Source organism: Papio anubis, chromosome 15 (assembly GCF_008728515.1).
Source record: "Papio anubis isolate 15944 chromosome 15, Panubis1.0, whole genome shotgun sequence".
In the NCBI taxonomy this organism is placed as follows: domain Eukaryota; kingdom Metazoa; phylum Chordata; class Mammalia; order Primates; family Cercopithecidae; genus Papio; species Papio anubis.
In genome coordinates, this window is record NC_044990.1 from 72,500,107 (window position 1) to 72,515,602 (window position 15,496).

The 15,496-nt window shown below is 37.2% G+C and overlaps 1 protein-coding gene across 3 annotated transcripts in view; it reads left to right on the forward strand.

Annotated features, from left to right (window-relative positions):
* GPC6 (glypican 6) overlaps positions 1-15,496 on the forward strand; it is a 1,181,721-nt gene that overhangs the window by 777,284 nt on the left and 388,941 nt on the right. The window lies entirely within an intron of this gene.

Here is a 15,496-nt window from a genome sequence, read left to right on the forward strand (position 1 = left end):
GAAATGACTGGTTTTTAATGCTTTTTTCAAAATTATTTACTGTTTCCTTTTACCAGATTTATCAATAAAGAAAACCCAGTGTTAAGTTTTCAATGAAAACTCTGTATGTACAGTTTGACTTCTTACTATGTCACAATGTAAAATGCTAGGAAGGTTAAAATCAGACTTAAGATTTGTTACAATGCATTGCATGATGACCTGTAGCTCTTTAAATCTGAATAGGCACAGTGGCTCATACCTGTAATCCCAGCATTTTGGGAGGCCAAGGCAGGCAGATCGCTTGAAGTCAGGAGTTCTAGACCATCCTGGCCAACATGATGAAACACTCTCTCTAGTAAAAATACAAAAATTAGCTGGGCGTGGTGGTGGGTACCTGAAATCCCAGCTACTTGGGAGGCTGAGGCAGGATAATTGCTTAAACCCCAGGTGGAGGGGGAGGGGGAGGTTGCAGTGAGCCAAGATTGCACCACTGCACTCCAGCCTGGGCAACAGAGAGAGACGCCATCCCCCACCCCCCAAAACAATCTGAATAGACATCAGGTCCACATGGACTAATAACTCCTTGAGCCCAATTAGAAAGAAAGAATAAATTGGGATTTAAGGAGGTATGGGAAATGACATTGGAATTTCAACAACATGAAATTTATTTTTCTTAAGATTAATCTATATACATAATATATTCTTCCCCTCAGTTTTAGAAAGCCAATTTGTAGAACTACATCCCAGTTTGTTTGGATTTTATTATGTCAATTGATATCAAAGTTTTCCAGGCCTCCATTGATAATCCCTGTAGAGAGTTCTGCAATAGTCTGCATAAAAAAGTAGCCTCTTTGAAATCCAGATATTTCTTGAATTCTAGACTCATTGTCCAGGCTGAGTACTTATTCAAGTCTTTTAGCCTCTCTCTTCTTTAAAAGGTACAACACAGGGTCCCTATATGCTGGCTCTTTCCAAGTTTGGAAACTTGCATGTAGTGACATTGTGTGAAGAAAAAACATATCAGAAGACATGAGCTGTTTCTTTAGTTGCACAACTATTGATCAGTCACATGACATCAACAAGCCACTTTAGTTGCTAGGGCTCAATTTTCTCATGCCTTGATTCTGTACTTTTTGCAGTGAGACTGTATTCTAAAGCGTTGCCCAAAATATGCCCCCTACAAAAATGAGCCCTAGAATATTAAACATGTTTATTATTTTGTTCCCATCCCGTTCCATCTGGCTTATCTCCTTCTGCCTCTTCTGATGCCATTTTCTCAAGGAAAACTGCATATTTTCTCAAGATATATCATTTTCTGAGGGCATGATTTATTTCTGATAAGTGTCTAAATTAGATCAGTTATTTTTTCAATAATCTTTAATACTCTCTGCTTTAAAAAAAGACTTATTATGCTGAGTACTTTGATTTAGAAATGCAAAAGATATTGAAACTCTTTCTTTCCTAAGGGTAAAAATGATATTAACCACCCACTTGTTTATGGGCTCTAGTTAATAGCTACAGTAAATGAACATGACAGATAGGAACAAATTTCAGTGTTTTGACATTTTTATATAGGCAAAGCTGGCATGTTAAGCCAGAATCCCCATTAAACTATTCCATGTCACACACATACTCCTCAAAAACAAAAATGTATGTTTATTTGAGTATATTCAAATGATGCTTTTCCGTGGAAGGGCCATGTATGCAAAGTGACCCCCAAATCCTGAAGGAGCTGAGGAACCAAAGAAGGAGGCAGACAGATTCAGTTTGTCGATATTGGGTGATGTATTGAGGGAACTTAAAGACAGAACCGTGGCCTTGGATAGCAGCAAGACAGGCAGATCCCCACACTGCTGCTCCGCAGACCCAAGGCTTATACAGCTCCAGGAAAGCAGATGTGCTCTTCAGCAAGACAATTAAAGGCAACCTTCCAGAACAGGCAAGAATGTGGTATGTGTCATAGCCTGTACTTTGTATGACAGCATCAAGGTTGCTTTGTTCTTACGTCAGTTGAAGTAAACGTTAATAAAGTAAAAACCAGGAGGCAGTCATGAGGCTAATCAGAAGTCAACATGGCAGATTAGCATTCAAAGTGGAGTCATTTTTGCCTTCACTGGTGCTGACATTGAAATGGGTCAAACCACCGAGTTTTATTCTAGGCACCACCAGTTACAAGTTGCATGACTTTGGACAAGGTATTTGGCCTTTCTCATTTCCATTTCCAGAGATGAAATGGATCTCAAGGGGCATTTTAAGGAGTAGTTTCAAGTTTTAAAGGAGATTAAATATATTAAAGTTTTTCAAGAACTGCAAAGTACTGTATAAAGAACTATTACTGTTGTGCTTATGTCAGTAATTGGACTTATTTATTCTTTATGTTGGCATGAGAAATTTTCCTTCTCTTGTTTTCCATTTTCTGGGAAAAAAATAAAAATAAACAAAACACCTTCCTTGAATCTTAGTTCCTTCCTTAGTCTCTGTGCTATTTCTCTGCATAACTTGCAAACTAATTTGTAAAGCAATAGACCTCAAATATTAATTTAAAATTCTCCAAAATGATCTCCTAAATCTTAGATCCAGTCACCTTCCTTCAAATTCCTGAAATCCGTCTCATGTCATCTGACACGAGCAGTTATAACACTCTTGAAGTTCCTCCCCTTTCATTAATCTGAAACTAAGTGCTCAGATCACTCATTCATTCATTCAAACACTCATCCAACCAGTGATTCAACACATATTTATTTATCCCTTACTGTGGTTAGGCACTGTTGGGAAGCACTAGAAATAAAGCAGTGAACAGTGAACACAGCAGGAGAAATCCCTGCCCTCATGGAGCTTATAGTCCCTGTGGGAGACAGACAGTAAACACATAGATATTGATAGATATTGCATGACTAGCGTTCTTGCATGCTGCCCATGGGTGACACACTGTTGCTGCTGCTAACCATGGACAACATCTGAATGGTAATACCAAGATAAGAGCCCTCAGGAATGCATCAAGTCTCACTGTCCCCTCTTCTTTCCTACTGCCCTAAAGTGAACATTATGTGTTGTTTGGTCTTCGTCATCGTTTTGCCCCTTTAAGTCTTTTTAGCAGTTTATTTTTTTAATTAAAAACAATTTCCATTGCTAGATTAAACCATTATGACCTATCAGTATGCTTATGTCCTCTGTTTGAGAAACTGGACATCTAGTCCATTGTGAGTACTAGCTCTTTACACTGTGGTTTCATTCCTGATAAATGTTGCCAATAACTTATGTATAAGTTGTCTATTTTTTGTTGTTTACAGGGACATTTCTTTTTTCTACATGTGAATCTAACATGCATTTTTAAGGAAAAAATTCAGATAATATATGCATAAAAATCACTTAAAAATGAAAGAAAATTTATTGATAATACCATCCCCCCAAACAAAGCATCTATTTTTATTTTTCTGGACTCACTTTATGTATTTGTCAATATTCATTCCACAATCACATAAATATTTTTTCTAGTCCTGGTAAATTATAACAGCATTCAATTTCTTGCTCCTCTGTTCTGCCTTCCACATTTTAACAGGAATTTTCTTCTCAAATGCAGCACATTTTCACATCTCTCACACATACTCACATGGTCACAATCATCCTGAAGCCTTCAATGACTCTGAACTTTGTAATTGCACAGAAAACATTGAGAATCTGTCTCTTCAGGAAGTAACCAAAATTAGAATTAGGGGCAGAGATCCAGTACAATCATCTTCATATTTTTTGTTTATGTCCTCCCTAAAATAAATTTGAAACTCTGTATACACTCCTCAACAAAGTTTATGTTGTTGTCTAAAATTTTTATCATAAGTTTAAATAGATGCCAGTAATCCCAGCACTTTGGGAGGCTGAGGTGGGTGGATCACTTGAGGTTGGGAGTTTGACACCAACCTAGCCAACATGACTGGTGAAACCCTGTCTCTATTAAAAATACAAAAATTAGCCGGGTGTGGTGGTGCACACCTGTAGTGCCAGGTACTCGGGAGGCTGAGGCAGGAGAATCGCCTGAACCCAGGGAGCAGAGGTTGCAGTGAGCCAAGATCATGCTGCTGGACTCCAGCCTGGGTGACAGAGCGAGACTAGGTCTCTAAATAAATGAATAAATAAATAGTTGCAAAGGATGCATTTGGTGCCACATTGTAAATATTGACAGTTAAGACAACATTACATTGCTCTTATAAACACTTTCAATGAACTAAATTTCTCTTCAATTTGCAATCCATTATTATCCATTTAAAAAGACATAAGCAAGTTCTTCTTTAACGGTTGTTTTCCTTTTTCCTGAACTTGTATTTCCATTATAGTTCCCCTACAGAAATTTATGCTAATATAATACAAATTTATGCTTTGAAAAATTTAATAACCACCCTATCATTTCTGCAAACACATGTGTATAATTAAATTAATTTTCTGTTTAATTTCCATGATTGTAAGGCTCCAAGTGCTAAGATATTCCTTCAGATTGAGTTATCATTACAATTATTATTGATATTAAATGGATCAAAACTATGAAACTAAATTTTTTGATAATTAAAACTTAAGAGTAAAGTTTTGTTACGAATTCTTTCCTTAATGAAACCATAGGATTTTCCCCCAATAGGTGAATAAATCTTTGGGTGAATATTACTTATGGACAGAGTCCTACTCCTTTTTGTGTGTATATGGTATGTATTGAAACACATTATTCAAGTAAATGGTTTGCTTGGAATAAAAGGAATATCGTTATAGGAAAGTCACTCAATTCATTGAACATCTTCCAAACTGTAAGTCAAAAATAATATAGTAGCAGACCTGCTTGCAAAGGATCTTGGGTATTAGAATAATTTGTTTCTCTCCATGCATAATCATGTTTTGAATTGTTCCTAGCATCCCTCTCCAATTTCTGTCCTCAGCCATTTAAATGCTGGCATTATGCACCATGTGACATTTAGGATAGGTGAGAATAATGTCCTTTTTGTGACTTGTAAGAAGTTGGCAGTGAAATAGATGACCTTGGCAGTGGGCTCAGTCTTAGATCAATTTTAGGAAATAATTCACCTAAGGTGTAGAAATTACGTCTGTACATGTGCCCCTAAGAAAAGCCTCCTGTGTCCTGCTTAAGGCCATGGCCCTAGATAATAGGAGAACAGAACTATATGTCTATATTTAAAAACTGGATAGTGGCCTGAGGTCTACCACCTGTGGGCAGAGAATGGAAATGGGACTCAGGAAGGCTCTCCAGAGAGTCATGTATGTTTAATGAAGTTTGATATAGAAGAAAGTACCATTTTTCCAGTACAGGTCTGCATGATCTTGCTGCTGAGGCTCGGCACATATTACTCAACTATTCATGACCAAAAGCCTAGGAATTCAGTTGGCATTGCCATTGGAGTTGTTATTACATACTCTGACCAGAAATTTCAGAAAAAATAAAGCTCTATAGATTATAGTCTCCTCGATTCATTTTCCCTGTAGCACAGTAAACAGTGTTTGAATCATTTAAAATACCTTCAAAGCCTGCAAAAACAAACCCAAATTGAATATGAAATAATCTATGCCTATTATGAGAGAAAAAGTATTTTCTGTTAGTCAAGTACATTATGCTAACATGGCTCTCCTGATGAAGTCTGGGGAAAAAAATGTTGAAAAAGTAAATGCCAGTGAAAATTATAAACCCCTCATAAAACTTCCTTCAAAAAGGACTTGAAAATATTAATTTAATTGTTCCTCCTAAATGTGATAAGTATATTTAATATTCCTTTACTTTAGACAGACATTAACATCAGAAGGCCAAGGATAATGAAAATGCTGACTAAAAGACTGTAAAATCACATTTTTGCTGTATTGAAGCTTTTCTCTATTAACAAAGTGGTATTCCTGTAGAAGGTGAATTAACTCTTTCAACTTGCAGGCGTTTAATTTAGTATCCTGAAAGACACACTTTATAATATGCAAAATGTTTAATTACCAAAGGACTCTACTTATGTGGGTGAGGGGATAATTCTTTTGATGTTAGCACTTTTATGGCAATATGCAATAAACTCATTGATTTTGTTACTAGATTTCTATACCATCTGAACTATTTAACATTAGTGTCTGTGCACAGCAAATTTCTTGGGAATATCCATAAATTATATTTTTTAGTAATTATACTAATTACTTCATACATAAGGCAATGTAGGAAGTATCCTTAGAACTCAGTAAAATTATTCTTAATATTTTTATTTAAGCTTTGACCTAAAACTTAATCAGTGGCTTTAATTCTTTTTAGATACAGAAATCAATGGTGGATGATGTTCCTAGAATTTTCACTGTGAATTGACATAAGTCTACTAGGATTTTTCATAGGAAAATGGGATCATGGATGATATATCCTTAACCTGGTCTCATTGGCTACAGTAGAAATGGACAAGAGCACCATATCTGAAACACCTACAAATGATATTAAAGTTTTCTAAAATGTTTTTGTGCCAAATAAGTCATTGATAACATAAAATCACATCTATTGATATACTATCATGATATGGTAAAAAGCATTCTCATTTACCTTCAGAATTTTTTCTTTTTCGCTAAAGGAGGAAAGCATCAGTGCCATGGAATTCAGGGGGGATTTTCAGGGAAAAATTTTAGCGAAGTTGGAGGGGATGTCGGGAAAAATTTAGTCACTTTTTATATTTTATCATTCTTTTAAGTAATTGCTGTAAGTAACACTGCTTTCCTATATATCAAATGGTTTATATTTTACAAATGAGACTGGTGTCATCCTTCAAAGTAAACCCCTTCCAAAACTAAAAATTTATTCAAGCAACCATGCATTATTTGGGGAAACTATATTTTATATTGCCTTGACACAAGAAAATTAGGAACATTATTTTTGTATCAACCTGCTACAAATTGCCCCCCTGATTTATTTTAAGAAAATGTGCTTTTGTTGGTATATTCTCCCCTCCCTCACCCATCCGCAGAACTCTTGGAATACTGAAAATACTGAAAGGCACCACATGCCCAGTAATCCTACGTAAACTTTTATTATGTTGTTCTTGGAATACGTTTACCTAAGATAAAAATAAAGACACGTTAAATCAGTCAAGAGTCCAAGGATACTGAATTCCTCCATGTTCCCAATATTCCACTTTGAGTTTCTTTCCCTGTTCTCCTGGCATTTGCAGCAGTGGGAATTCCCTATGGTGTCCTTCCCACTAGCCTGTTATTCGTGAAATCAGTTCTGCACTAGCTCTGTTTTACAGCCATTCATTCAAACAAATTCTCACCTGTTATTCTTCTGCTGTGAATCTTGCTCCCTGGTAACTTTGAAATCCACTATTCATTTTCATTATAGCACCTCAAGCAGTGCCAGCACATGATGATAAACATTAAATATTTTTTGAATGAACTTGAAATAAATTCAGTCATAGCCATCTATTCCATTAAAACTGGAAAAGAGGCAATAAAAACATTTTTTCTTGGTGCAGTGCTATCTCTTTTTCCCCTCTCAAAGACCACTGTCTTACTTCTCTTTGTCCTTTAAATTTATTATTTTCGAAGGGTAGAGACGCCACTGGCCTCTCGAGAAGGATCTCTACCCAGTCAGATTCTTCATGCCCGTGGAAGTTTCCAAGTAATGTTCCCTTCTTTGCTAAGGACAGTCCATGGCTTAATTGTCAGCCAACTGATTAGAGCATTACCAAACTAGTGTATTATCTCCCCTAAACTGATATTTCTCTTATTTTTTTTTTCTCCTTCTTTGAGGCTTTTCAGAAAAGGTCCATGCTGGTACTTTGCAGAGTGAAGTTGAGAGTGGGCATTATTCATGGAATCCCACTGTTGCTTTGAGCCAGGAAGACTTTCTCATAGGGCTCATCAGGAATTAGAATCACGGCTGTGAATCCATATGTGTGCTAACAACTAGGTGGTCTATAAACTAGATAGCATTAATGTAACTGGCAGGAAGCCATCATTGTGCATAGAGTGGCGATTGATTAATCGATCGATCAATCAATAAACAATACTAGCACGAATTTGATATTTATGTTTTGTACATCCAGAATTACCAAAGCACCACAATATGTTGTGTCTGTCCATGATCCTGTGTGTATAGGACATATTTTAACATTATTCACCTGTTACCATATGCTAGCTACTTATAGTAGGTGTTTCAAGCTGTACATGTTCCTGAGAGAGTGATTGATTTGGTTTTGTATTCTTGAAAATGGCACATCCCTGTACTTTAAAGGCAGATTGTGTGTATTTCAAAGCAGCTCCATTATAAGTATGTAAATATTCCTGTACAGAGGCTAGAAATTCATAGCTTTTACCAAAGTGTATTCTCACTTCAGTGACTCATATTTAAACTCACTGCTAAAATGTTTCTTCTAAATGAAGTAATATTTAAGCTATAATTTCTAGCTGAGGAAGACAACTATTTCCTGATGAGACACTTAGGGATCTTGTTTTACATTCTGCGTGCACATACTGAAAATTCACATTTGAGTAAAGTTCGGAATGTCAAGCGCACTGCCCAAATAAAAGGCAAATCCTCATAATGGTACAGCAAGGTAAAATTTAAATGATGTGTTCGACTGGGTAAACACATTAGAAAGCTGTCTGAAATATGTATTTAACTAGTAGAAAGAGCTATTGTATTCTAATGAATGAAAAATACCCATTCTTGTGTGTGCATTTGTGTGTGTGTGTGTGTGTGTGTGTATATATATATATATATATATATGTCTATATATATATATATATATATATATATATATAGACATATATATATATGTCTGTGTATACTTTAAATGCTAAATTTGGAAATATTCCAGTCTTTCAAATGATTGATAACATACATTTACTGACTTCTATGGCAGTTTTATTTACGTGTTTTTGTTTTTTGCTTTTTTTTTTTTTTTTTTTTCTGAGATGGAGTTTTGCTCTTGTTGCCCAGGCTGGAGTGCTATGGCACCATCTCAGCTCACCACAACCTCCACCTCCCGGGTTCAGGCGATTATCCTGCCTCAGCCTCCTGAGTAGCTGGGATTACAGGCATGTGCCACCACGCCTGGCTAATTTTGTATTTGTAGTGGAGACGGGGTTTCTCCATGTTGGTCAGGCTGGTCTCGAATGCCTGACCTCAGGTGATCTGCCCAGCTTGGCCTCCCAAAGTGCTGGGATTACAGGCATGAGTCACTGCACCTGGCCTTATGTTTTCAGGAATGAAATTAAATGTAGAAACTGAATCTACGTGGCACTGAATTTGTAATATACACTGACAAGTACTAACATAGGACTGGCAGGAACAGACACGGACCTTAAATAACCTTATTTCCTGTGTCCTGCTTTTGTTGTGTAAGTGTTCCACAGCATTGATGTTACTTAAACTTGGCTTTAGAAATTCTGCAGTTACAGTTATTAGATATGCAAATTATGTCTATTCCTTTTATCCCAGACTCAGAAAGTTCTGTCATTTTATGGCTTGCACATGCTTCATAAGCCTCATGCTTTTCTGGGGAGGTTCCTAGTTAATAAGTAAATTAAATTTTTAAAAATAGGCTGAATATTTTCTCACAGTGGCATTATAAACATTTGTCATCCATGTAGGGAACATTTTTCCTTCAGGCTCTGATTTGCAATTCATAATTCTTTCCTGTCTTATCCTTGTTCTCTCTCAATGGTACAAGATGGAGAAAAGATAGTTTTAGAGTATACACATTTTAATCAATATTCAAATGCAATTAGAAGGCCCCAAGGCTTTCTGTGTGTATGCATGGAAATTCATCTCCACCAATCACCATTAGCAACAGTTGAAATAATAGGTGACTTCTCAAGAGAAAAGGTATGAAAATATCATTCAGGTCATGCACGTTGAGCTAATTTTGGCATCATGTAATTCAGGGTTGATATTATTTAGATAGTTTCTTTTTTGGTATAACTACATGGGTAAATACAGCCTCTAGTTAGTGTTAAAGAATTGTGTCTTTAGCTCTGAAATCCCTTCACACTCAAATATGGCAGTAGGAATTCATTTGCTGGAGGAACTGTTCTTTCTCTTTTTAAACAGCTTTATCAAGATACATTTTATGTAACAAAAGTTCACCCGCCAGGCGCGGTGGCTCAAGCCTGTAATCCCAGCACTTTGGGAGGCCGAGACGGGCGGATCACGAGGTCAGGAGATCGAGACCATCCTGGCTAACACGGTGAAACCCTGTCTCTACTAAAAAAAATACAAAAAACTAGCTGGGCGAGGCGGCGGGCGCCTGTAGTCCTAGCTACTCGGGAGGCTGAGGCAGGAGAATGGCGTAAACCTGGGAGGTGGAGCTTGCAGTGAGCTGAGATCCGGCCACTGCACTCCAGCCTGGGCGACAAAGCGAGACTCCATCTCAAAAAAAAAAAAAAGTTCACCCATTTGTAGAGGCCAAGTTTTTAGTATATTTACAGTGTTAGCAAGGACCACTGTTCCCATAATCTAATTATGGAACATTTTTGTCACACAAAAAGAAAACTTAGGCCCATCAGCAGTCATTCTTCAGCCTCCACAACTGCTTCCATCACTCCCTTGCCCTGTGCGCTGACAACCGCTAACCTACTTTTTGTCTCTATGGATTTGCCTCTTCTGGGCATTTTATATAAATGGAATCATACAATATGTGGTCTGTGAGTGGTTTCTGTCATTTAGCATGATGTTTTCAAAGTTCATCCATGATGCAGTATGTATCAGAATTTTATTCCTTTTAATTGGTGAATAATATTTTGCTATATAGATATACCACATTCTGTTTAATCATTCATCAGCTGGGGAATTTTTGGATTATTTCCAGTTTGGAGGTACTATGAAGGATGCTATAAACATTTGTGTAAAACGTTTTGGGTGGTGTATATTTTCATTTCTCTTGAGTATGTAACTAAAAGTAGAATTGCTGGATCACATGGTAGTTTTATGTTTAATCTTTTGAGGAACTACCAAACTGTTTTTCCAACGTGGCTGTACTGTTATACATCCCCATTAGCAATATATAAATGTTTCCATGTCTTCACATGTACACCCACACTGGTTATTATCTTTTTTATTATTGCCATCTTAACGGTACGAAGCAGTATCATATTTTGATTTGCATTTCCCTAATAACTAATGATGTTAAGCATGTTTTGTTGAGTCTGTTAGCAGTTTGCATATCTTCTTTGGAAAAATGTCTACTCAAGTCTTTTGCCTGTTCTTTAATGGGGTTGTTTGTCTTTTTGTTGTGGGGTTGTGTATATGCTGGATACTAGACTCTTATCAGATGTATGATTTACAAATATTTTCTCCCATCTGTTGGTTATCATTTTACTTTCCTGACAGTGTCCTTTGATACACAAAAGTTTTCATTTTTATGTGTTTTTATGAAGTCCTATTTATTTTTTCTTTGGGTGTCATACTAAGAATTCATTTTTAAATACAAGATCATCAAGATTTACCCCATATGTTTCTTTCATTTGCTCTTACATTTAGGTCATAGATTCATTTAGAGTTAGTTTTTGTAGATGGTATGAGGTAGGGTAGGATCCAACTGCATTTTTTTGCATGCAGGTATCCAGTTGACCCAATATGAGTTGATAAGGATATTATCCTTTCCTCATTGAATGGTCTTTGCATACTTGTTGAAAATCAATTGACCATAAATGTGTGGGTTCATTTCTGGTGTCTCAGTTCTATTTCACTGATCTGTATGTCTGTTCTTACACCAGTACCACTGTGTCGTTGTTGCTATTTCACAAAAATGCATAATGCTCTTACATTTTTTTGACAGTACATTATTGTTAACTGTCTGCACATTGTCATGCAGCACTTCTCTAGAATATTTCCATCTTGCATGACTGAAACTCTATATCCATTGAATAGCAACTCCCATTTTCTTCTCCCCCTGTCCTGTTAACCATCATTCTGCTCTCTGCTTCCATATGTTTGTCTACTCTAGATACCTCATATAAGTAGAATCATGCAGTATCTGTCCTTTTGTGACTGGCTTATTTTACATAGCATAATGCCCTCAAGGTTCATTCATGATGTAGCATTTGATAGAATTTCTTTCTTTTTTAAAGCCAAATAATTTTCCATTTATTATAAACCATATTTTTTCTCATTCATTCATTGATGGACATTTAAGTTGTTTGTGCCTCTTAGCTATTGTGAATAATGTTTCAGTGAATGAGAATCTAATGCCTCCACTTCTCTGACAGGAGACGGAGCTCACACAGTAAAAACTGAAGCATTGTTTTCCATGTTCTCTCTTTGAGAGCCTGTTTTCCATTTTGGGGGATAAATACCCAGAAGTGGCATTGCTAGGTAGTACTACATATTAGTTACTTTAGTTTTGGAGTACATTTGAAATCAGGAAATGTGAGTCTTCCAACTCAACTCTTCTTTTTCAAGATTGTTTGACTGTTTGGGCATTTGCAATTTTACGTGAACTTGAGGGAAAGCTGTTAGAATTTTGACAGAGATTGCAATGAATCTATAAATTGCTTTAAGTAATATTGCTGTTTTTAACAAAATGCGTCTTCTAGTCCATAAACATGGGATGCCTTTCCATTGAATTAGGTCATTTATAATTTCCTTCATCAATGTTCTGTAGTTTTCCATGTAAAATTCTATCATTTCTTAGTTGATTTATTCCTAGGTATTTTTAAGATGCTAATGAAACCTTTCTTAATTTTTTTTTTTTTTTTTTGAGATGGAGTTTCACTCTTTTTGCCCAAGCAGGAGTGCAATGGTGCTATCTCAGCTTACTGCAACCTCCGCCTCTTGGGTTCAAACGATTGTCCTCCCTCAACCTCCTGAGTACCTGGGATTACAGGCTCCCGCCACCACGCCCAGCTAATGTTTGTATTTTTAGTAGAGACGAGGTTTCACCATGTTGGCCAGGCTGGTCTCAAACTCCTGACCTCGTGATCCACCTGCCTCGGCTTCCCAAAGTGCTGGAATTACAGGCGTAAGCCACTGTGCCTGGCCAGTTTTCTTAATTTTCTTTTCACATTGTTCATTGCTACTGTATAGAAAGCCAACACATTTTTGTGTGGTTAATCTTGTACCCTGTAACTTTGCTGGATTTATTTATTAGCTCCAGCAGGGTTTTTTGTGGATTCTTTGGGATTTCCTATATATACTGTATTAGTCCATTTTTATACTGCCATGAGGTAGTATGACTGGGTAATTTATAAAGGAAAGAGGTTTAATGGACTCACAGTTCCACTTGGCTGAGGAGGCCTCACAATCAGAGCAGAAGGCAGAGGAGAAGCAAAGGTGCATCTTACATGGTGGCAGGCAAGAGAGCTTGTTCAGGGAACTCCCACTTATAAAACCTTCCGATCTTGTGAGATTTATTCACTATCACGAGAACAGTATGGGGAAAATCATCCCCATGATTCAAAATTATCTCCTAGGCCCGCCCCTGATATGTGGGGAGTTTTACAATTCAAGGTGAGATTTGGGTAGGGACATAGCCAAACCATATGTTATAGGATCACGTAATCTGTGAGTAGAGACAGTTTTTATAGTTTTTATTGTTGTTGTTGTTGTTTTGTTTTTGTTTTTTGAGACAGTCTCACCCTGTCACCCAGGCTGGAGTCCAGTGGCATGACCTTGGCTCACTGTAACCTGTGCCTCCCTGGTTCAAGCAATTCTCTACCTCAGCCTCCCGAGTAGCTGGGATTACAGGTGCCCACCACCATGCCTGGCACATTTTTGTGTTTTTAGTAGAGACAGGGTTTCACCATCTTGGCTAGGCTGCTCTTGAACTCCCAACCTTGTGATCCACCCGCCTAGGCCTCCCAAAGTGAAGTACAGATAGTTGTAAGCCTTTCTCTTGAGTTTAGATACTTATTTTTCTTGCTGAAGGACTCTGGCTATAATTTTGAATACAACGTTAAATAGCAGTGGTGAAAGCAAGCTTCCTTGTCCTTATCTTAGAGAGAACTCTTTCAGTCTTATATCATTGAATATGATGTTAGCTGTGAGATTTCATAAATGCACATTATCATGTTTAGAGAATTCTCTTCTATTCCTACTTTTCTGTATATTGTTATCATAAAAGTGTGGTGGATTTCATTAAATTTCTTTTCTGCATAATTCAGATGATTGTGTGTATTTTTCCTTCATTCTATTACTAGGCATGTATTATATTGACAGAGTTTCTTATGTTGAATCACCCTTAACTTTCTGGGAGAAATCTCAGTGGTTAGTGTGTCCTATAATCCTTTTTTTTTTTTTTTTTTTTGAGATGAAGTCTCACTCTGTTACCCAGGCTGCAGTGCAGTGGCGTGATCTCGGCTCACTGCAACCTCCGCCTCCGAGGTTCAAGCAATTCTCCTGCCTCAGCCTCCCGAGTACTATACCTACAGGCACGTGCCATCACACTGACTAACTTTTTTAAAATTTTTATTAGAGATGAGGTTTCACCATGTTGGCCAGGCTGGTCTCGAACTCCTGACCTCAGGTGATCCTCCTGCCTCGGTCTCCCAAAATGCTGGGATTATAGGCATGAGCCACTGCACCAGGCTATATAATCCTTTTAATATGCTCTTGGATTCGCTTTGATAGTGTTTTTTTTAAAGACTTTTTTATCAACATATATAAGGGGTATTGGTCTATAGCAGGAGTCCCCAACCCCCAGGCCATGGACTTTGTCTGGCTTTGGTATCAGGTAATGCCAGCCTGTCAGAATGAGTTAGGAAGTATTACCTCATCTTCTGTTTTTTGGAAGAATTTAAGAAGGATTTTTCTTCCTTCTTCTTTAATGTTTGGTGGAATTTACAAGTCAAGCCATCTGGTCCAGAGTTTTTCTTTGTTCGGAGGTGTTTTATTACTGACTCCATGTCTTTACTTGTTATAGGTCTATTCATGTTTTTTTATTTCTTCATGATTCAATCTTGGTAGGGTGTATGTTTCCAGGGATTGTTTGTATCAAAGTTGTATAATTTGTGGGTGTATATATTATATGACCACAAACTGGGTGGCTGAAAACAACAGAAATTATTTCATAGTTCAGGAGTTTAGAAGTCTGAAATCAGATTGTCAGAAGCCAAAAAGTCAGAACTCAGGTTGTCAGGTGGTTCTTTCTGGATGCTTGGAGGGAAACACCATCCCATGCCTCTCTCCCAGCTTCTGCTGGGTGGTTGCCAGTAATCCTTCTTATTCTTTGCTTATCAATGCATTGCTCCAGTCACTGCCTCAATCTTCATATCACCTTCTTCTTTGTGTCTCTGGGTGTCCTTTTCTGTCTCTTACAGGGACACTTTTGCTGGATTTAGGGCTTATCCGAATCAAGTGTGATCTTATCTAGATCCTTACTTTATTTACATTGGCAAAGACCCTATTTCCAAATAAAGTCTCATTTGTAGGCTCTGGATGGACATGCATTTTGTCAGGATGCTATTTAACCCACCACAGTATACAACTGTTCATAGCATTTTTATATAATCATCTTTGTCTCTGTAAGATTGAGAGTAATGTTCCTTCTTTCATTCCTGATTTTAGTTACTTTTT